This window comes from Oncorhynchus kisutch, linkage group LG20, assembly GCF_002021735.2.
Source record: "Oncorhynchus kisutch isolate 150728-3 linkage group LG20, Okis_V2, whole genome shotgun sequence".
NCBI lineage: Eukaryota > Metazoa > Chordata > Actinopteri > Salmoniformes > Salmonidae > Oncorhynchus > Oncorhynchus kisutch.
In genome coordinates this window covers 44677710-44684090 of record NC_034193.2, presented here as the reverse complement: position 1 = coordinate 44684090, position 6381 = coordinate 44677710, and the positions used below count along the sequence as shown (strand labels likewise).

At 41.8% G+C, this 6381-nt stretch overlaps 1 long non-coding RNA gene across 1 annotated transcript; it reads right to left on the bottom strand.

Annotated features, from left to right (window-relative positions):
• Positions 1–2487: 2487 nt before the first annotated feature.
• LOC109865786 (uncharacterized) lies at positions 2488–4997 on the bottom strand. Its single transcript, XR_002251620.2, has 2 exons — positions 4668–4997; positions 2488–2710 (listed from the first exon to the last, which is right to left on the bottom strand). It is a non-coding gene; the product is annotated as an uncharacterized LOC109865786 (long non-coding RNA).
• Between the last annotated feature and the right edge of the window lie 1384 nt (positions 4998–6381).

The following is a 6381-nucleotide window of genomic DNA, read 5'->3' as shown; positions in this document are numbered from 1 at the left end:
GACACAAATCATGCATTCATGCCAATGTTAGCTTTGCATGGAAGTTTGGAATGAAAGGTTTGTTGTATTACCAATTTCAATAGACTCAGGTGTGTCTTCTTGCTACTCAGCTGGAGATAACTGCTCCGTCTCTCTCTGTATACATGTGATGGGGGTTAGAATGACTGACATGTAACACTGTGCCTGTGTTTGGTAAGCGTTGTTTGAAGGTGTCTGGGGCACGGTGGGTGTGTGTGGGGGGGACGTGAGAGGGATGCTCAGGGGATGACTCACCCTCAACCCTCACGACCCAGACTACACACACCCCCGACGCAAGGGTGGAGTTGAAACCTGTCACATAGGCCTCCAGGAGAAGAGAGGGTGTGCACTGTACCCAGCCCGAACCCACCATACAGGACTAGTATCAAGAGAGCGAAGCCATATGAACATACAATTCCTCACCTCCATAACAGACATGCCTCTCTCACCAGCATCTCTGACTATTCTACTAACATCATAGTCCTTACGTTCCTCAACGTGCAGTTAGCTACAGTTGAAGTCGAAAGTGTACATACACCTTTGCCAAATACATTTAAACTCAAGTTTTTCACAATCCCTGACATTTAATCCTTGTAAAAACTCCCTGTTTTAGGTTAGTTAGGATCACCACTTTATTTTAAGAATGTGAAATGTCAGAATAATAGTAGAGAGAATTATTTATTTCAGCTTTTGTTTTCTTTCATTACATTCCCAGTGGGTCCGAAGTTTACATACACTCAATTAGTATTTCATAGCATTGCCTTTAAATTGTTAAACTTGGGTCAAAAGTTTCGGGTAGCCTTCCACAATCTTCCCACAATAGGTTGGGTGATTTGTGGCCCATTCTTCCTGACAGAGCTGGTGTAACTGAGTCAGGTTTGTAGGCCTCCTTGCTCGCACACGCTTTTTCAGTTCTGACCACAACTTTTCTAGAGGATTGAGGTCAGGGCTTTGTGATGGTCACTCCAATACCTTGACTTTGTTGTCCTTAAGCTATTTTGCCACAACTTTGGAAGTATGCTTGGGGTCATTGTCCATTTGCAAGACCCATTTGTGACCAAGTTTTAACTTCCTGACTGATGTCTTGAGATGTTGCTTCGATATATCCACATAATTTTCCTCCCTCATGATGCCATCTATTTTGTGAAGTGCACCAGTCCCTCCTGCAGTTAAGCACCCCCACAACATGATGCTGCCATCCCTGTGCTTCACGGTTGGGATGGTGGTCTTCGGCTTGCAAGCCTCCCCCTTAATCCTCCAAACACAACAATGGTCATTATGGACAAACAGTTCTATTTTTGTTTCATCAGACCAGAGGACATTTCTCCAAAAAAGTACAATCTTTGTCCCCATGGGCAGTTGCAAACCGTAGTCTGGCTTTTTAATGGCGGTTTTGGAGCAGTGGCTTCTTCCTTGCTGAGCGGCCTTTCAGGTTATGTTTATATAAGACTCATTTTACTGTGGATATAGATACTTTTGTACCTGTTTCCTACATGATCTTCACAAGGTCCTTTGCTGTTATTCTGGGATTGATTTGCACCATTCGCACCAAAGTACGTCCATCTCTAGGAGACAGAACGCGTCTCCTTCCTGAGCGGTATGATGGCTGTGTTGTACAGATGAACGTGGTACCTTCAGACGTTTGGAAATTGCTCCCAAGGATGAATCAGACTTGTCTGGTCTACAATTTTTATTTCTGAGGTCTTGGCTGATTTCTTTTGAGGCACATAATTTGAAGGTAGGCCTTGAAATACATCCACAGGTACACCTCCAATTGACTCAACTGATGTCAATTAGCCTATCAGAAGCTTCTAAAGTCATGACATCATGTTTTGGAATTTTCCAAGCTGTTTAAAGGCACAGTCAACTTATTGTATGTAAACTTCTGACCCAATGGAATTGTGACACAGTGAATTATAAGTGAAATAATATGTCTGTAAACAATTGTTGAAAAAATGACGTGTGTCATGCACAAAGTAGATGCCCTAACCAACTTGCCAAAACTATAGTTAGTTAACAAGAAATTTGTGGAGTGGTTGAAAAACGAGTTTTAATGACACCAACCTAAGTGTATGTAAACTTCCGACTTCAAATATACATCCAATGACAGTTTGTGAGTAAGTAGACGTTTAAACTAGGCCTGTCTAAATACAATGACAATATAGATGTCTAGTTTAATGACTAAATAGATAGACATAAGTCCTGAATGATTGACATATAGGAGCTCATACATAGGACATATGGATTTAGTAGTCAATATAAACATATCTGTAACAAAGACATGAGTCGGAGTCTCTGTCCCTCTGTTTCACTGTCCCACTGTGAACGAGGTTTGGGAGTGAGACCGAAAAGTGATATGGGGGAGAAAACAAAATGGCCACCATCTGAGAGTGTTTGATGTTGCTTATCGGTGACTGTGTCATCTGTGGTATGAACTATGAAGAGGATCAAAACTAGGTGGGATGCAAAGTGTGAGAGGAGGAATTGGGGTGAGAGGAGGAATTGGGGTGAGTGGGTGAGTGTGTGTATGTGTGTGAGGGAACGGGCTGAGACGGCTGCAGAACTGCCGTTTGAGGAGAGGCTCAGTCGCAGACTTCAAACGATCTGTTGCTCTCTCCCGCTCTCTGTCTCTCACACAGGGAGTTCCAGCCGCGGTGTGGCCGCCATATTAAACACATCCATTCCTGCAGCGCTGCACGTACGTACACAAAGAGAGAGAGAGAGACAAAACATCACACACACACAGTAAGTGACATACAGACATGGAATATACAGGAGGCCTTGGTTGACATACAGGACTACATGAGCCAAGTCAGTTCATCACGGACATCAATGTCGACGGTGCTGTGCATGTTCTCTTTTCCCTTGGAACATTTACAGACACACAAAATAAATATATTTGACATATACCGGACACGTGCAGTTAAACGTGTTGGCTTTACAAGGTCAGCCATAGTCGTACGGCGGATCTGGAGCAAATTAGGGTTTAAGTGACTTGCTCAAGGGCACAGACAGATTTTCTTACTTTGTCGGCTCAGGTATTCAAACCAGCAACCTTTTGGTTACTGGCCCAACTCTCTAACCACTAGGCTACCTGCTGCAGATACCTGCCCAAACATAAGCACTGTGCCAGACATACACACACAAAAACATACTTGGCTCGATGTTGTTCGTTCCTCAGTACAGTTGTCAAGATGTATCACTGTTATGCAGGCCATACATACAGTGAATTCAGAAAGTATTCAGACCAGGGTTGCAAACTGGTGAGGACCCAAAAAGGTGACTGAAATAAGCAAAAAAATCCCTGCTCGGGAGAAATGCAGGTTTTAACTAATTAAACAACGAAGAATATGATCTACATGATCAGTCTCAAATTTTTTTTTAAAGTGGTTAATGTGAACCTAACTCGCAGCTAAAACAATTTAAGAAAGCAATCCAATGTTATTCATTGCCTAGACTTTACTGTAAATGACACTCAAGTCTGGAGAAAATAAACAATACACTAATATTGCAGTTAGCCATGACAGCCTTTATTATAGAACACCTGTGACCACACACACATCTAAATTTGAAAAAAAAAAAAACATTTTGAAGTAGAATAAGAATCTAACAAAACAGGCATTCTATGTTTGCTCTATTATAATTGCCAATAGTGGAAGTTGATCAGGTGCATAAGGCTACGTGTAAGGCTACGCTCACAGAGTCAAATTTTTACTAATACCCCCTTAATCACACACGTGTTACCGTCAAGTTCAACACAAAAACAAAAAATATTTTGTCCACACTGCACAGTATTACATACACTTTCTGCCTGTGGACATCTGTTCTCCAATGTGCCAGCAGAACATGATGCCATTTGTTGGCATAATGGATCTCTTTCAGGCAGAGTACACCTGACACACCCCTTTTCATCCACCGTCTTGATAAAAGGGAGAAGGTGTGTGGTGTTCCTACAGTCAAAAAAAAAAGCCAAAACCAGCTCCAGCTCCACTGGATCCCTAAATCCACTTGTTTAACAAGCAAACACCTCATTTCACCTAATGCTCTCATTCTGAAAATTAACCACATACTGTAGAGGTTAAACATTAGTTCACAGATAGTAGTTCGTTAGCATTTCACACAGATTGCCAAGGTCAGTAAGCAACAAACTCGTTATATAAACGGCAAGGAGTCGTATACCAGTTAATATATTTTTATTTTTTTACTTAATATTTATTCAACTAGGCAAGTCCGTTAAGAGAAAATTAATATTTAAAATGACGGTCTAGGAACATTGGGATAACTGCCTTGTTCAGGGGCAGAACGACAGATTTTTTTTACCTTGTCAGCTCGGCGATTTGATCTAGCAACATTTCGGTTACTGGCCCAAAGCTCTAACCACCTGATGTAGCGGTCTGACTTTATTAGCCAGCAAATGTTCACACCATAAACTCAATTATTTCATCAGTTAAGTTGACTAATGTTGCTCAACATTTCTCACGGAGAATTCGATCCCGCTAGCAAGATACTTAATGCTAACAATACTTGTTCCACCAACCCTTCTCCCTCAACTCAAACTTTCCAAATACTAGTTGTTTTTTGGTTAAAGCTCATGAAGTACACTTCATCACCTTCTCACCCCCGTATCTGAGGTCAGGCTTCTCACCTACCTCCTCATTATTGTCCAGGGGACGCGCTGATGTAGCTGGTAAAATGCCATTCCACTCTCCGCTGATACTGTAACTAGCAAATTGGTTGTCTCGTCTCTCTTCAGTCGCGTGCTGCATTCTGTTATGTGAACGATTGGCCCCAAACTTTTCTCATCGGATCTACATGGATCACGTAGGTCACCTATTTTGGATTCAAAACGGCGAATTTCGACAAAAGGTGACTGGTTTGCATCCCTGATTCAGACCACTTGACCTCTTCCACATTTTTAAAGCCTTATTTTAAAATGGATTCAATTAAAAATGTTCCTCAATCTACACACAATACCCCATAATGACAAAGCAAAAACAGGTTTTTGGAAATATTTGCAAATGTTTTAAAAATAGAAAACAGAAATACCTTACTTATATAAGTATTCAGACCCTCTGCTATGAGAGTCGAAATTGAGCTCAGGTGCATCCTGTTTCCATTGATTGGAGTCCACCTGTGGTAAATACTAATTGATTGAACATGATTTGGAAAGGCACACACCTGTCTATATAAGGTCCCACAGCAGACAGTGCATGTCAGAGCAAAAGCCAAGCCACGAGGTCGAAGGACAAGAGGTCGAGGCACAGATCTGGGGAAGGGTACCAAAAAATGTCTGCAGCATTGAAGCATTGTTTTTCAGTGCCAGGGACTGGGGGACTAGTCAGGATCGAGGCAACGATGAACGGAGCAAAGTACAAAGAGATCCTTGATGAAAACCTACTCCAGAGCGCTCAGGACCTCAGATTGGGGCAAAGGTTCACCTTCCAACAGGACAAAGACCCGTAGCACAAGACAACGCAGGAGTGCCAAGTCTCAATGTCCTTGAGTGGCCCAGACAGAGTATATTTAACAAAAATGTATACATTTGAAAATATTTCTAAAAACCTGTTTTTGCTTTGTCATTATGGGGTATTGTATGTAGATTTGGGGGGGGGGGGGGGGGGGGGGGTGCTGTAACATACTTTCTGAATGCACTGTAGATATGGCCACGGTGTGTGTTGACTATTGTTTATAACCATGGGAGGGATGTGACATGAGGGATGATACCGCGGAACAGAAAACAAAGAGAATGCAATTCCACAAGAACATCGTTGGCCAGCATATTAGGCTTGACGGATCTTAACAAAACCATCTTAAGGGATTTAGCCAACTACTACTACAGCCAATACATTAAACCCCACAGCCAAGAAACTTGTTATCTTCCCATTTAGACCATCTGTGTGGAAGCAGTCGGTTGAGTTACAAGATTTATACCTAAATTTGATGGTTCTGTCTAAATTTCTAATGAAAAACAAAAAAGGCTTGAGTGTATTCTAAGAAAGAAGGGTGCTGGATTCTTAAAGAAACTCAGGAGAATCCTGAGTAGAGAGCGAGGAAGGGGTGGGTGGTTTGACCATGTAGACAAAAAAAATCCATACAAGACAACCAATCCACTTCTGTATCCTTAATGGAAGTGCAACTGCATTGGATTTAAAGTCACCCAACTGGCTCACATCCAAAGTACACAAAACATGAACAGACTCCCTTGCTTTACCAAAGCTGCAAAGTAAACCCATTAGGAAGCTTTGAGGCTTCAGTACACCCAGTTACACATTTACGCTATTACTTATCAGATCTGGTTATCTGAGAAAGCTTTAGTCCCTATAATCCTAGAAGATTCTACCAAGGAATTCTCCCATCAAATTC